General features: G+C 43.9%; 1 protein-coding gene across 1 annotated transcript in view; it reads right to left on the bottom strand.

Annotated features, from left to right (window-relative positions):
• LOC138365516 (rap guanine nucleotide exchange factor 6-like) overlaps positions 1–12,592 on the bottom strand; it is a 261,295-nt gene extending 248,703 nt beyond the window's left edge. Inside the window, exon 1 of the mRNA XM_069325845.1 lies at positions 12,267–12,592. The gene's annotated coding sequence lies outside the window, so the exon portion shown is untranslated. The remainder of the gene's footprint in view (positions 1–12,266) is intronic.
• Positions 12,593–15,660: the final 3,068 nt, after the last annotated feature.

Raw genomic sequence — 15,660 nt, 5'->3', positions numbered from 1 at the left:
ACCACTACGCCTTACATAGTATCCGGCGCCAGACTCTAATAGTCGGCGACAATCTACTGTGGGAAACATTCAACCCCTCAAGCGCGCGAACGCATGCACGCACGCACACACATTCCTTCTCGTAATGATGATTGGACTCATTCCACCCTTTACAATATGACTGTAGCCTCTAAGTGACCTTCATTGTTGACAGATATTGAACAAAAGTGAGTATGTAACAAATATTTTGTTATTATACTGCAGGGGGGAAACTTGTAATGGTTCAGATCGTCAAAGTGTATCTTTGATCAACATTTGCTTCCTTTAGTATTAACTATGTCTGGAACATATCCCAACCCAGCGAACACCTCAGTAACCCGTCCTTGGGTTCATGCGATTTGGTGAGGCAAAACACGGCCTCGTAGCCTGGTGGATAGCGCGCAGGACTCGTAATTCTGTGGCGCGGGTTCGATTCCCGCACGAGGCAGAAACAAATGGGCAAAGTTTCTTTCACCCTGAATGCCCCTGTTACCTAGCAGTAAATAGGTACCTGGGAGTTAGTCAGCTGTCACGGGCTGCTTCCTGGGGGTGGAGGCCTGGTCTAGGACCGGGCCGCGGGGACACTAAAAGCCCCGAAATCAACTCAAGATAACTCAAGATAACCAAGATAAAACAGCCTGTGAGTGTGTCACAGACTGAGCCCTTCCCTGTTACCTGTGTTTTCTGTATTTTAGTAACAATATTTCGCTACACAAAAATCATAAACAGAAGGCATGGATCTTTTATGGATAGATCATGGATAGATTATGGTCATACTGAATCGCGTGTTCAATCCCATAGCACGGCTCCAATACTTCCGCATAGACACTTTATGTTCTTGCAGGCGATAAGTCACAATAACGTGGCTAAATTATTTTGACCAGACCACACACTAGAAGGTGAAGGGACGACCAGGACGTCGGTCCGTCCTGGACCATTCTCAAGTCGATTGTCGACTTGAGAATGGTCCAGGACGGACCGAAACGTCGTCGTCCCTTCACCTTCTAGTGTGTGGTCTGGTCAACTTTATGTTCTTGTGATTTCATTGCACATAGGTAAATATACATGTATATGTAGTACTCACCTGTCAATTCATGACAAACTATAGCTACATATTTGTCATGTACCTGAATCACTGGTGATAGAAACCCCTTCACCATACTACCATCACACACTTCATATAATCAATATATACCTTTTATAAACGTGTTCAATACATGATCCACCAGTAAAAACATTTAGTACAATTAACTTTCAATAACATTAATCACCCCATCAAAGCAGGAAAGTCAATAACGAGAGGCATGCATCCCACTGATGTGTTCCCCACACTAGCAATAACAGCAAGAGTAATTAATAATGTTAGCAAGTTACAGCCCCGCTCTTGTGCCGGGGAAGTCCACTGCGGGATCACCATAGCCCGTGCTACTTGCTCCGGTCTTATGCCAGGTAAGTCCACTACGGGCTCACCATAGCCCGTGCTACCTGTCCCGCTCCTGTGCCAGGTAAGTCCACTACGGGCTCACCATAGCCCGTGCTATACTTGCTCCGGTCTTATGCCAGGTAAGTCCACTACGGGCTCACCATAGCCCGTGCTACTTGTCCCGCTCCTGTGCCAGGTAAGTCCACTACGGGCTCACCATAGCCCGTGCTACTTGCCCCGCTCCTGTGCCAGGTAAGTCCACTACGGGCTCACCATAGCCCGTGCTACTTGCCCCGCTCCTGTGCCAGGTAAGTCCACTACGGGCTCACCATAGCCCGTGCTACTTGCCCCGCTCCTGTGCCAGGTAAGTCCACTACGGGCTCACCATAGCCCGTGCTACTTGCCCCGCTCCTGTGGCAGGTAAGTCCACTACGGGCTCACCATAGCCCGTGCTACTTGCCCCGCTCCTGTGCCAGGTAAGTCCACTACGGGCTCACCATAGCCCGTGCTACTTGCCCCGCTCCTGTGCCAGGTAAGTCCACTACGGGCTCACCATAGCCCGTGCTACTTGGAACTTTTTGTTCCGGAAAGCTGAATCTAAAACAACAACAATAATAATATTTCCTATCTTTGTATCATTTATCGCCTGCTTCTACTGCAACAATCATCAACCCAGGGTTGAACGTGGCTTGAAAAACCCCCCATTTTCATGCCAAAGGATAGAAGCTAAACTAACCATTCCCTGTTAACGTGAATAAACTACGGCTCAGCTACAGAGCTCGATTTCTTTCGGTTCAACATGTTTTTTTAAAGATTAGCATGAAGATCAAGCCACCCAAGAGGTGGCACGGGCATGAATAGCCCGTAATGCCTGTGGACCATTTCGAGAGTTCTTATACTCTTGTACCCTGGCCTGGGATCAGCTTCCCTGATAACCATGGACCAGATTCACGAAGCAGTTACGCAAGTACTTACGAACGTGTACATCTTTCCTCAATCTTTGACGGCTTTGGTTACATTTATTAAACAGTTTACAAGCATGAAAACTTGCCAATGAACAGTAGGTAGGCCTACTGTGCTTTCATGCTTAGTTTAGCTACGATACATTGTATACAGTAGTGGATATGTGGGCCTGCGGGCCGCTCCAAGCAACAGCCTGGTGGACCAAGTTATCACAAGTCGAGCCTGCCCTCAGGCCGGGCTTGGGGAGTAAAGGAACTCCCGAAACTCTCTCCAGGTATGCTCCATGTATGCTCTAGGTATGCTCCATGTATGCTTCAGGTATGGTTCATGTATGCTTCAGGTATACGTTTGTTCCACTTGTACATGTAGGCGGTCTAGAGGGGTGTTCTCTCGAAAACAGGTTTCCCGGATATTTTGATCATTGAGGCTATTGCTGGAAGCGGTCCGCATTCACACACACACACAGGTCACTCCAACATTTGTTTGTCTCGTGGACTAGGCCTTCTTCAGTAGCAACTTAAAATCTTTTAGTTTTTAGCAGTGATTCTTAATTCTGGTCATAGTCTTCTATGATATGCTGCTATATAAAGTCATATATTGTGTGGGGTTCGTTCTAACCGCCTGTGGGAGTAGGGTCCAAAACCTGAGAAAATTAGTCCTGCCCAAGTCATCACTACTCTTTAAATAAACCAAACCTAAAGTAATCCATCCAACCCTAACCCATCCTTACTTAATCTTGCAGACGAGGAGTCACAATAACGTGGCTGAAATATGTTGACCAAACCACTCAGTAGAAAGTGGAGGGACGACGATGTTTCGGTCCGTCCTGGACCATTCTCAAGTCGATTGAGAATGGTCCAGGACGGACCGAAACATCGTCGTCTCTTCACTTTCTAGTGTGTGGTCTGGTCAACTTAATCTTACCTAAAGCAATCTAACCCAACCCTGCATATAGTATGCATAAGGAGGGTGACATTAATATGATGTCATAATGTTATGGTGGCAGATGTTTTGTCTGGTTGTGGCGTGTGGGATAACACCTGCGAGAAACAGCTGTTGTCTGCGTATGTTCATCAGCTGACACACCAACTTGTCCTCTTACACAGAACGTCGCTTTTCGCACGTATGCGTTGCATACGGCCAAAAATGGTCGCACTAGAAAATGGACTCGGCTGGCGAAGTTGACGTACTGTCCCGTTTTCTGTTTTGGGTCCTCTGGTAGGTTAGGAGAGGACACTTTAAATTGACAGTTTTCTTGACGTTAGGACATCTTAGGAGGACAGAGTCCATCTTGAGCTGTGATTATCGCCATCAGCCACGCTCGATGTTTTTGTTACACCAGCTGCGTGGCTGTACAGCTGGCTCACGCCTTGTTACACCAGCTGCGTGGCAGTACAGCTGGCTCACGCCTTGTTACACCAGCTGATTGGCAGTATAGCTGGCTCACGCCTTGTTACACCAGCTGATTGGCAGTACAGCTGGTTCACGCCTTGTTACACCAGCTGCGTGGCAGTACAGCTGGTTCATACCTTGTTACACCAGCTGATTGGCTGTACAGCTGGTTCACGCCTTGTTACAAGTAACCTTCTTTAAAAGGTTCTGAAGCTTGGCTTCACTCATTTACCCCTAACACCAATCCATCAACACTCATTGGTACAATTTAAAGTTACATCTCAGGCATTCTATCATATAACCTTTAAATGACCGAAGTTTACCACCCTAATTAGGTATATTTAGTGTGTAGTGGCTTACCACAGGGCCACAGTTATATTTAAGGCTTGGGGTGGGGCCCCCAGTTCCCTAGCCGTGTGGGCGGGAATCCCAGAGAGGATTTGGCTAATCCAGGTCATCTGTGACGGGTCGTGTGGTGGTGAAGGAGAAGTGCCACCATGCCTGCTTCACAGGATCATACCTATGACCTGCAGCTGGGAGAATACACACTGTTTTCCGCCATTCTCTATTGTCTCCCTTAACAGAACCACAACAAAATGTAGACTAGTGTAGGACACACACACTTTTCAAGATTTTTGTCGTGTTTGTAGAGTGCGAGTTGGTTTAAGTACCACACTGGGATAAGAGGCAGGGAGGATGGTTACATTGTAGAGCTGTCATTGATTTTTTTTTTTAGTTTTGCCCCGAAGGGCGAGTTTATTGGGCAGCGTCACTCATCCTGTGAGTGGACACACCGCCATAGTGACAGTATTGGGCAGCGTCACTCATCCTGTGAGTGGACACACCGCCATAGTGACAGTATTGGGTAGCGCCACTCATCCTGTGAGTGGACACACCGCCATAGTGACAGTATTGGGCAGCGTCACTCATCCTGTGAGTGGACACACCGCCAGAGCAGCATGTACAACACTCCCCAAAAGGAAGAAAACCCGCTGGGTTGTTCATCCTGTTGGCTGTCATTGATGTTTGTTGTGTGCCCTCACTTTTATTTTTGTTTACCTCTATTTAAGAAACGTCCAGGCACTAGTCATCTGAAGGTCTTCTTGTGCAAGGGCGCGACAATTTGGCAACGAGTAATCTGTAACTCTAATGGACAGGAACAGACTTGGTGAAACATAACCCCAGCAACCATACACACAGATATCACAATAGCGTGATGCATCAGTAGAACTTCTGCTTGCAACTCTTTTGACCATGTCGTAGCTCAGTCGATTAAGGCAACGTCTGGGATGATCTCGGACGTAAGTTCGAAACCTCGTCACGGCCCTTGTGGATTTCCTCAGCAACCATTGACTTACAAATTATCACCATAGATATCCTGAGCAACATCAAAATAATAGACAGATTTAACAACGAAAGAAAATTAGACATAGCCGAAGCACTACATATCAAACACTCAGCCAACTATTAACAGCCATGTACATTCTACCGTCCTCAAGACTAAGGTAAATTATCCAGTTGGTCTCGTTAGAGACTCATGGCACCCTAGGGGCCAGATTCACGAAGCAGTTATGCAAGCACTTACGAACCTGTTCATCTTTTCTCATCTTTGGCGGCTTTGTTTACAATTATTAAGTAGTTGATGAGCTCCGAAGCACCAGGAGGCTGTTTATAACAATAACAACAGTTGATTGGGAAGTTTTCATGCTTGTAAACTGTTTAATAAATGTAACCAAAGCCGCCAAAGATTGAGAAAAGATGTACACGCTCGTAAGTGCTTGCGTAACTGCTTCGTGAACCAGGGTCCAGGAGGCTTGGTCAGAGACCGGGCCACGCGGACGTTGAACCTCGGAATCATTTCAAGATAATCATTTCACAGAGCCTGACCCAATGGCCCGCAAACAAGTACATAAGCAATTAACAAATTAAGCCAATACTTGGCTAGCGTGTCAGACCTGTTCTTTCAATTTGCCACTCCATCAAAAATACAATGTATTAATACGGAGAGGCCTAACCAGAAACGTGCAAACCTAAGCAACTTAGCCAACCAATCGAGGACTATATCCAGAAAACGTCAGTATCAAGTCAAGCAGGCTGGACTTGGGGAGTATCTACAGGTTATCTTGAGGTTATCTTGAGATGATTTCGGGGCTTAGCGTCCCCGCGGCCCGGTCCTAGACCAGGCCGGGGGGGACTTTTTGTCACACACCTCCAGGAAGCAGCCCGTAGCAGCTGTCTTACTCCCAGATACCTATTTTACTGCTAGGTGAACAGGAGCATCAGGGTGAAAGAAACTCTGCCCATTTGTTTCCGCCTCCGCCAGGGATCGAATCCGGAACCTTAGGACTTCGAATCCCGAGCGCTGTCCACTCAGCTGTCAGGCACCCCCCCTAGTAGAAGAACCCCCAGAACCCCATCCAGGTAGGATCACAAGTGCTTTACAGAACGGTTCGATTCCTAACCAAATACGGTGTATTAGCCGAATTGAACACACAACAGCTCCTTGTGAGCGGCTGAAACCGGTGGCAGGTGCACCACTGGTGTTCTTCACGCTCATGTTCCTCTGCATATTGCTTATAGAAAAAAATAGCACGCTAGCAGAAAATCCCGTGAGCGTGAGCCGTGGGTGAGCAGGCAGCTGGGGCTTACCTCCCACCCCAACCTCGTATTTTGGGTAACCTAAAACAATAACAAAAGCATTTCCCCTTCCCGGGCTGTGTACACCCTCCCAAATCCCTGCGGGACGCCAAGCCGGCCAAATAACAAGGTGAACCATGCTTCAAGTGCCCAGGTCCTCTAACTGACATTTGTTGCCGTGGTGTTACTAGATTTAAGGGAAGTTATACTCAAGCGGTTTCTGAAGATGACCAACCCTCGTAGTCCAGGCTCTGCCAGGAACTTGGTGAGATTAATGCATTAGCCTCTATTCAACGATCAATCCCCATTGGTCATAATATCCAAGAGCGGCGTTGGTTCGACGTTGTTTACGTTAACAAATCCACAAGGGCCGTGACTAGGGCTCGAACCTACGTCCGAGAGGATCCCAGACGCGCCTTAATCGACTGTGCTACGGCATGGTCAAAAGAATTGCAACCGGGAGTTCTACTGACCAGTTGCTTACGTTGATTCGGCGTTGCTCTTCGAAACCACTACATCGAGAACACGACGAAACATACCAACATACACTGCCCCAGCCATCATGGAAGCATAGGAGATTCGAAAGCTGCAGTGGCACAATTGGCCCATAAGTGAGGGGCTTTACCTTCACCTCATCCTCGGCTATATATCCGGCAGCACAGTAACTTGCAATTTTTTTTCTTACGGGCTATTCATGCCCGTGCCACCTCTTGGGTGGCTTAACCTTTATCAATCAACTTGCAATTTTACGGGCTATTTATGCCCGTGCTACCTCTTGGGTGGCTTAATCTTCATCAATCAATCAACTTGCAATCTCATATAGGTTATTTATGCCCGTGCCACCTCTTAGGTGGCTTAACCTTCATCAATCATTCTGCAATCTAGAAATCTATACATTTATAAGTGTCCCCCCCCCCCTTGCTTATAAATGTCTAGTTTTCTCATTGTAAGTTCAGTATACCTGAACCCGTATACCTCTACCTGTGCTTGTGCAACATAAGAGTACTTACTCCTGAAGATGAACAAATCCACAAGGGCCGTGACGAGGATTCGAACCTGCGTCCGGGAGCATCCCAGACACTGCCTTAATCGACTGAGCTACGACAGGGTAAAAGGGTTGAAAACGAAGTTTCGAAGTTCTGAAACTGAAGCTGTCACATTGCTGACGAAACATCGAAACAATAAAAATGGAAAGATTAAGTGATCTACTGTTTCCTCACCCCCCCCCCAGATGGTACACGATATTTGCGTAGACTGGAAAATATCCAAAAGAAACTTATTAATGGTCACAATGCTGTTGTGTTTAATGACATATATATATATATATATATATATATATATATATATATATATATATATATATATATATATATATATATATATATATATATATATATATATTACACAAAAGATGGGCTACCCGGCAGAGCCTGGGTCTCTCTCTCTCCCCTCACCAAATCTTAACCTCCCCCATTCTCCATTTTTACCCCCCTCTATCCCCTGTGATTCCCTGCCTCCCTCCCTCCTCTCTCCCCTTTGTCTTCATCTCCCCCTCCCTTCTATATCTCATACCTCACCCATCTTCCTCTCTTCCCTTCCCCCCCTCTCAGAGTATGGACTACATATGCCAGCAAACACACACGTTAAAAACAAAACGTTACATTTATTATTGTTGCTATGATGCAACATTGTCTGTTATTATCAAAATATATAAATTATCAAAATAAGGCACCAAATTGATGGAAAACAAAACCCCCCATTTCAAACTTTACTTGTGTAAAGGAGGAAATGTATATGTTTATCTCTCAGAATGTTCGGTAATACGTTTATTGCTTGTGATGTGTGTCTATGTATGTATTAACACGATGTACTGAACGGGGTGAGAATAGCTTGAGCTACCTCATCCCTTTGTGTGTATTTTACCTCAATAAACTTATTTCAATTTCAATTTCAAACTTCACGGGAGTCATTGGTTGTCGCAGTAGGAGCTAATCCTACTTAAGGCGGGGCATGGACATTCGACACCGACCCTTTATGACACGATTCTTACAATCACAAATCTAAAGTTGTGGGAGGCTAACCGCAAGCATCTGGTCTCCATCTTCGGACCAACAGACATTCTCTTTTATCACTTGCAAAATATTGACATGTATATAAATCAAGGTTTATGATTTGTGAATATATCGATAGGCTGTCATCTCATAGGCATATGATGACATCCCTACAGTGGCAAAAATCACCCAACTACAAGAAACTTGGTCGAACAGAAGAAAAAAGAAGTTATCAATAGAAAGTAAGTAATTACCAAAATAAGGCACCAAGGCCGGAGACTACGTCACCCCATTATCGAGAGAAAGCACCAAGACAGTATGATTAACCAATAGAACATTTGTAAGGGACACGAAAGACTGAGAGTTGGGCGTTTCGTAAAAAAAATTGCGAACGTTATGGTCTATGAGTTGCCAGCATCAACAGTTTGGTTGATTAGGGCATCAGCAGGAGGCCTCGTTAGATCTTGAGAAGTAGGCACCATATACAGCAAAAGTGTAGAATTTACATCATTTACAGCAAAATGTGTAAAATTTACATAATTTACAGCAAAATGTGTAAAATTTAAATAATTTACAGCAAAATGTGTAAAATTTACATAATTTACAGCAAAATGTGTAAAATTTAAATAATTTACAGCAAAATGTGTAAAATTTACATAATTTACAGCAAAATGTGTAAAATTGTTAAAATTTTCATCAAGATGTGTAGAATTAGCTCCATTTACAGCAAATTTTGCAACACTATCACTGCTTACACAGACTTAGCCTATTGCCATTTTTAGAAATATTTGTAGTTATTGTACCATTTACATACAAAATAGCGGAGCTTGCACCAATTACAGAAAAATGAGCAGATTTTACAAGTATCTTGACCTCTGATCTAGTTTAGCCTATTTCAGCAACACTTAAGAGCTTGCACAAGTTAAATCTGGGTAACATTGCATACGGTCATTTACAAATTAACATTCCCGAATTTGTGCCAAATTGTTCCAATTCTAAATCACACCGATTTTAAGATCTCACGAAGCAAGACAATCTTACATTCCTTCATGTCTGAGGGCAATACGTGGGAAAGAGAGAGAGAGAGAGAGAGAGAGAGAGAGAGAGAGAGAGAGAGAGAGGGGGGGGGGGGAAGAAGGGGGGGAAGACTGGCAACTTCAGCCTGTCTCCAGTCAGCAGGGGGCCGCCGACTCACCACCACCCCCTTGGTACTTAACCTCATCCAAGACCTTGGGCCCTTGTCTCGTGTGATCCCAGGGAGCATGTTCGCCTTCATGACAACCTCCAAATACTTGGCTCTGGATATATGATCATAGATCTCTATCTCAACGGCCTATGCTGAAATGCATAAATCTACTCAATCTGAGCTCATTAGGCTGCTTAATTAATATAAAGTTCGTAATTAAAACTATTAAGTGCATGTATCTTTAACTATTAAAACTCTTCATTGCTGATTTTACAAAGGTCCATCAGTTACATGGTACCATTTGCCGATTCACTATTTTGTAACAAAATACCGTTTTATAAAACAAAGTATGATTTCCGGTAATACAATTTTAGATTTTCTAATACGACTAATAAATGTGATATCTAGCAATGAAGTTTAAGGGTACTGTGGTAGCCAAGATGTGGGCAGAAATCAATGATGAAAATACCAAGAGTCAGAGGATACCAAATCAAACCTAACACTGAGGGAGTATTTTCATTGTTTCGTGTAATTGTTTCGTATAAGTTGGCGTGACCAACTTACTTGTTCGATCTTGGGGTAAGTTATGAAGTTATTGATCAAGCATAGAATATTACAAACATGTACAACGGATCTAATGTCATCAAAATACAAAAAAATGTTTTCAGAAATATTTTCTAATAGCCTATTTTAGCGTTAGAAACCTGGAAAAATATCCTCCTTGGAACTGGACAACACCCGAGGTTCTTATAATCTTACCAGTCCAATATACTGTTCCTAAAAACACGAAAAACTTACTTCAAACCAAAAATATCATGTTATAAATACACATGCACAAACATCCACAGTTCTCTTCGCCCCCAGCAACCAGGAGGCCTGGTCGACGACCGGGCCGCGAGGATCCTAAGCCCCGAAAACACCTCAAGGTAACCAGTCTAAACGAACTCTCTATGTTCCATAGTTCTCGTATGCAAATGCCGCTTAAACACATCTCATATCAGGCTGATGAGTTAAGTGCTCTCAAACACTCACAACTATATGTAATATTTACAAATAACAGTTTAGGTAATTGTAATTTTACTAAAAGTAAAATTGAAAAATACTAATTGACTTTATGCAGTTTAAATGGAACTTATTTTCGCTGATAACATAAAAACGCGCCATTTCCCCCAGGAGAGACAACCACACCCCTGCTCCCCTTCATAACCCCATTCTCCACAAATCGATATGCCAGTTCCGAGATCGATTATGACTACTATTCAACGTGTTTCAATAATATTCTGCCCAGCGTCGTTATTATAGAAAGTGTGTGTACTGTTCACTCTATACCAGCTCGCAGTGGCGGCGTGGACTCGTAATATTTCTGAATAATATATTTTTTTATGAGGTTGGTTCATTAGGGAATAGTGCCGCGCCCGGGAAATGCAGCCTACCGAAACGACCAGACACGCACGGTCAGGGGGGTCTTATGATGCCCACGGTCTAGAGGGGAGATAATGTAGTGTTATCCATAGCACACATTCTACAGGAGGAGGGATACGGACAGCTTAGCCTACTGCTTCCCCACAGCACACTATCCAAACTAGGTGAGAGGGTGGAGTGGTAGCGTAGCCCACTGCTCTTCTGAGCACACTGCCCAGAGGGGGAGGAATATCTTCCGCTCTTCAAATACCACAGTGCAAAGTGGGGCTGTGTTGTCTATGCTTGTCACAGCACACGTTGCAGGGAATAGGGAAGGAAGGGGGGAAGAGGGTTGTCTTGTGCTACTCCCAATAACACAGGGTCCAGTCATCCTTACACCTGCTATAACCAACTACAACTGATAGAACACCTACACCTAGCTGAATACCACATATACATGGTGCTAAATCCTCTAGGTTGGGCGCCTTTGGATAATTACTTACCTGGGAGAGCACAACCTACAAATTGAAAAACATAACCTAAATACATCTTCAAGAACACAACCTACACCTGCCAGGGCATCTACAAGAACACCTTCATCTGTCAAGACACCTGTCACAGAAAGACTTATTCCTGCTAAATCACCACGTGCCTTAGTTACTGCGAAGCTCAGCTAATTACTGTGTGGGTTCCCTAGTTACTGCAAAGCTCCCTAACTAACAACGAGGCTCCCCTAGCTAACAGCCAGGCTCCCCTAACTAACAGCGAGGCTCCCCTAGCTAACAGCCAGGCTCCCCTATCTAACAGCCAGGCTCCCCTAGCTAACAGCCAGGCTCCCCTAGCTAACAGCCAGGCTCCCCTAGCTAACAGCCAGGCTCCCCTAGCTAACAGCCAGGCTCCCCTAACTAACAGCCAGGCTCCCCTAGTTAACAGCCAGGCTCCCCTAGCTAACAGCCAGGCTCCCCTAGCTAACAGCCAGGCTCCCCTAGCTAACAGCCAGGCTCCCCTAGCTAACAGCCAGGCTCCCCTAACTAACAGCCAGGCTCCCCTAGCTAACAACGAGGCTCCCCTAGCTAACAACGAGGCTCCCCTAGCTAACAACAAAGCTCCCCTAGCTAACAACGAGGCTCCCCTAGCTAACAAAGTTCCTTATAACCAGCCAACGTCTTCAGTTGTCCCTTATAAGCGTCTTTACCTGTTATCCGAGGCTGGTGGCCCCTGGCTTGTGGTACATCCAGCTGATCCACTGTTTGTTTTCTGCTTCAATAATGTAAATCCAAATGTTTGTTGATGACAAACGTCCTTGGCTTTGTCAGTACTGAATTCGTATATGCACAAATCTTTGTTTACTCTTCATAATTCATCAACACGTGAGAATTAAACAGGTTCTAAACACGGCCTTAATTGGTTATGATGTATTAAATCATGTTATAGAGCTAGTTAGTAACACTATTTAGAATGGGCACGCTGTGATAAGTTACACCGCAGCGGGACGCAACATCACCACCTTCTCCAGCGCACTTGGCGTGCGGTACTGACTGCCACTGGCACCAGGCAGAACACATGGAATGTAAACACGTCGTACAGAGGTGGCGCCTCCTTAAAATTTTTGGAAACCTATCCTCATTTACTCTCTTATTCATTTAAATATTTTAGAGAAAAGTACAATACAATCCAGATTAATTACATATGTTTTATCTTATAACTCATTCATCACCTTGTCTTACACGTGTGTCAAGTTGTATATAGTATACATGACACAGTACAGTTACAACTTTTAGTACAAATAATACAGTAAATTTGGCTTTACAAATTGATGATATATATTATATTTCATGATCAATAATGCCTGGAATTTGAATGTGAAGAACTAGTTGCATTAGCGCGGGAAAGTATCATACGTCTGACAACGCTGCATGTTGGGTGGGCCACCGGTTTTCCTAACAGAAATTTACTCTATATTTTGTTATTAAACTTCATATTAATTCCGTAGACCTTAAATCACTTAAGAAATCACTTATACTGTGTTGACGCAGTCGCACTATGATATACTGTCTCTATCTATCATAATGGGCCAGATAGACAGAGCTTAATTTCTCACATTATTATTATATTAATATCAATAATCACATGAAAATACAATTATATATTAGTATCAAGTATTCAAACAAAAATTATTTAAGGATTATTATAAAAAATCTGTAATCTAGATTACAGATTTTAATAAATCTCATATATTAGGCTACAATCATTAAACAAATTTTTATATTAATACTGAAACCTTATTTGACCTCCTTGGAGTATTCTAAATTATATTTCATGAATGCATTGTGGATTATTTTATGATCTGGTTCACCTATTTAACATATTTAAACTCTTTAACTGTAGTTGAAAATTATTAATTGATATAGTATATTTATTGACAAAATGTATATAGTTCACAGTTTTGCTTAATGTGCATAATTAAGTTTTATTGGAATGGGAGGGGAGGGAGGGAATTATCAGGGGAACGCACCAAGCCATTAGGACTATATAGCACTGGGAAGGGGTCAGGATAAGGTTTTGGGATGGGACGGAGGACGGAATGGTGCCCAACCACTTGTGGACGGTCGGGAATTGAACGCCGACCTGCATGAAGCGGGACCGTCGCTCTACCTTCCAGCCAAAGTGGTTGGACGATTGGAATGGGAATAAGCTCATTTTCACTGCTAAATAGAACAGTGAGAATGTAGACTACAAGTTGAAGAAGATTTCTGGGATCAGTGTCCCCCACGGCCCGGTCTCTGACCAGGCCACATCTAAGCCTGACCAGATGTTGCTCATATTCACTGCCACACTTACCCAAAACAGCAAGGCTACCACAACTCCATAAAGGAGGAAATAAAAGGCAAAAAAATCTCACACATCATAAAAATCTTAAAAAAAAAAGAGTCATAAGAAGTAAGATCACAAAACCCATGGACTCACAGCCTCTACATAACTCTCGACAATATGGAGTTAAAACAATAGAGGGGCTCTAGAGAAACAATTGCGAGAGGCTGCTGCCTCTCACAATTGCTGGACCACTATGACATGATCTTAGCTACCATGCAAGACAAGCAAAACGCTGATGTAATTTACACAGAGTTCGCGAAAGCTTTCGACAAATGTGACCATGATGTTATTGCACATAAAATGCGCTCAACAGGCATTACTGTCAAAGTAGGAAGATATATCTTAATTTCCTAACGATTAGAGACCAGTAAGTAATAGTGCCGGAGAGCGTGCAAAGAATTTTTACTGATGGTATTCACTCAATTAAACATCTAAATTATTGGGACAGCTTACAAATGTTAAATCTACATTCCCTACAGCACAGGCGGGAGAGATACATAATAATTTACACTCGGGGAAATATTAGAGGGGCTGGTTCCAAATCTGCATATGGAAATAACACCACATGAGACCATGAGGCATGGCAGGATGTGCAGAATACCCCCGTTGAAGAGCAATGGATACTCAGAGAGAGAACTATCAACACCAGAGGCCCGAGACTGCTCAACACGCTTCCACTACACATAAGGGACATAACTGACCGACCCCTCACAGTGTTCAAGAGAGAACTATCAACATCAGAGGCCCGAGACTGTTCAACACGCTTCCACTACACATAAGGGGCATAACTGGCCGACCCCTCACAGTGTTCAAGAGAGAACTATCAACATCAGAGGCCCGAGACTGTTCAACACGCTTTTACTACACATAAGGGACATAACTGACCGACCCCTCACAGTGTTCAAGAGAGAACTATCAACATCAGAGGCCCGAGACTGTTCAACACGCTTCCACTACACATAAGGGACATAACTGACCGACCCCTCACAGTGTTCAAGAGAGAACTATCAACATCAGAGGCCCGAGACTGTTCAACACGCTTCCACTACACATAAGGGGCATAACTGGCCGACCCCTCACAGTGTTCAAGAGAGAACTATCAACATCAGAGGCCCGAGACTGTTCAACACGCTTCCACTACACATAAGGGGCATAACTGGCCGACCCCTCGCAGTATTCAAGAGAGAATTTGACAAACACCTCCAAAGGATACCTGATCAACCAGGCTGTGACTCATACGTCAAGCTGCGAGCAGCCGCGTCCAACAGCCTGGTTGACCAGACTACCAATTAGGAGGCCTGGTCAGAGACAGGGCCGCGGGAACGGTGATCCTCGGAATCATTCAAAGGTAATGGAAAGGTGGGTAACCACACAGGACAGTGAAAATGGTGCTAATATTCATTGTTAAGCACCAAGGCACCGTGATATGACTAACAGTGAGCTATTCACTGTCACACAACACAGTGAAAACACAAGATCTAGATAACAGATTTTAATAACCAAATCTCTTAAATTAGGCTACAACCATTAAACAAATTTTTACATTAGGCTGCAGATTAATAAACAAATATACATTATACGACATCAAACATGATTTATTTCAATATATAAAGTTGTAAATATAGTATTGCCCATACACTACCGGGGTTCGTTCATATGATATACAGTTAAATTCACTAAGAGCTTGCCCTCGTAATGTAACCCAAAACGGCATT

The sequence above is a fragment of the Procambarus clarkii genome, chromosome 17 (genome assembly GCF_040958095.1).
Source record: "Procambarus clarkii isolate CNS0578487 chromosome 17, FALCON_Pclarkii_2.0, whole genome shotgun sequence".
Lineage (NCBI taxonomy): Eukaryota > Metazoa > Arthropoda > Malacostraca > Decapoda > Cambaridae > Procambarus > Procambarus clarkii.
Note: the sequence above shows the minus strand (reverse complement) of the source record. Positions and strands in the feature narration are given on the sequence as shown.